Source organism: Dipodomys ordii, unplaced genomic scaffold, assembly GCF_000151885.1.
Source record: "Dipodomys ordii isolate 6190 unplaced genomic scaffold, Dord_2.0 Scaffold218, whole genome shotgun sequence".
Lineage (NCBI taxonomy): Eukaryota > Metazoa > Chordata > Mammalia > Rodentia > Heteromyidae > Dipodomys > Dipodomys ordii.
In genome coordinates this window covers 823,916-825,686 of record NW_012267434.1, presented here as the reverse complement: position 1 = coordinate 825,686, position 1,771 = coordinate 823,916, and positions in this window count along the sequence as shown.

Sequence of the window (1,771 nt, the reverse complement as noted above, 5' to 3'; positions counted from 1 at the left end):
TGTATTACTGAGTATTCGAACCCAGAGCCTCATGAATGTTAGGAAAGCACTCTACCACTAAGTCACATTCTCAGCCCACGTCTTTGTATTTTTTTAAAAAATTATAATGGTTTTTAGCATTTGTGCCAAAATTTTCATACTTTAATAAATTATTATTAACTGCTACACTAATACAGAGCTAAAAATGGGTTGGTAGTTAGCTAAAGTACAAAGCCTTGATGATGATCTTTTTTAATAGTGTCTCAGATGGTCCTGCAGTGAATACAGTTTTTGAATGTGTGTTAAAATCTGAAAGGTGAGAACCATAGCCTATGTTCTCCCCTCCCAGCATTTTCCAGATACAAACTATATTCTCCTGTATTTCAAAGAACAACATACATGTTCTACCCCATTCGTGATAGGGACTGTGAGATGCATGAAGCGAGCAGAACACAAGCCATACACACAGAAGGAGCTATTTATGGACTTATATATACATGAACTGTACGCTACATATATCTGTATTTTTGGAATTCATTTTTTCCTAGCAATAAACTCTGAGTACTAAAGACCTCACAAATTGGAGCATTGGTCCCATTTCTTAATAATATTAATGATGAGTATATAACTGGGAAAAAATGCTGACATTTGTATCTATCATTTGTATCTATTGCCAGCTGCTTTCAAATCAGAACACACAAATGTGCTATGATTTCCTTAAAAGATGAGTTTTTGTCTTAAGGAGTCTCTACCTAAATATGGTATTTTTTTCTTCTGAAAGCTTCTTGAACATTTTGTGTGAAGCATGACTTTTCATTTATATCTAAGGACTTCTCTTCCAAATGAATTTCGTCCTTTCATGTTTGGTAAGGTTTATGACTACATGACTGACAGCCAATGAATGTTACCCCTGAAGAATAGAGCTCACTAATTTTGCAGTGTGTCCAGTCACATATTAACCATCACAGTTAAGACATGGAGAACCATTTTTAGTCCATGGGTTAGTACCTGTCTTGCCACTCCCTTGTAGCAACTCATAATCTGTGCTGATTCCTTCAGTTTATTTCATTTTATTTAGACATAATACTAATGGAGAATACAGTATATGATATTTTTAACCTGGATTATTTTACTTGGATATAATTATTTCAATATGTATTCATTTGTTTTTGTTTTGGTATTTTGGGGGAAAGGAATCAGTAGTTCTATTTTTTAATGAAAAATTTTATTTTTAATTTCAAGAATTCTTGTGCATGTAGGAAAACTGAATCATGAAGCAAAATGTGTTATTTCATTAGCAAAACTTCATAAATACAGTAGCATCTGAGCTCTAGAAGAGAATGTTAATTTTAATACTGCTCAAAATTTTCCATCTAATTTTTGGATGTATGTAAAGTTTAACAAAGTTCATTTTGTAGGAAGAAAATTATATATTGTTTTAATTTAGTTTAAGAGATCATCTGGTTGCTAGTGGCTCACTCCTGTAATCCTAGGAGGATTACCTGTAATCAGCAGAAGGTTGAGTTCTGAGGATTGTGGTTCAAAACCAGACCAGGCAGGAAAGTTTGAAACTCTGATATCCATTTAACCAGTAAAAAGACAGAAATGGAGCTATAGTTAAGGTGGTAGAGCACTTGCCTTGAACAGCAAAGGTCAGGGACAGTGCCCAGGCCCTGAGTTCAAGCCCTAGGACTGGCATACACACATAAAATCATTAAGCTTACTAATTTTGTGGTGATAGCACACTGTGTTGTGATAAAGATCATATCATTAAATTTTATCAAATATGTGG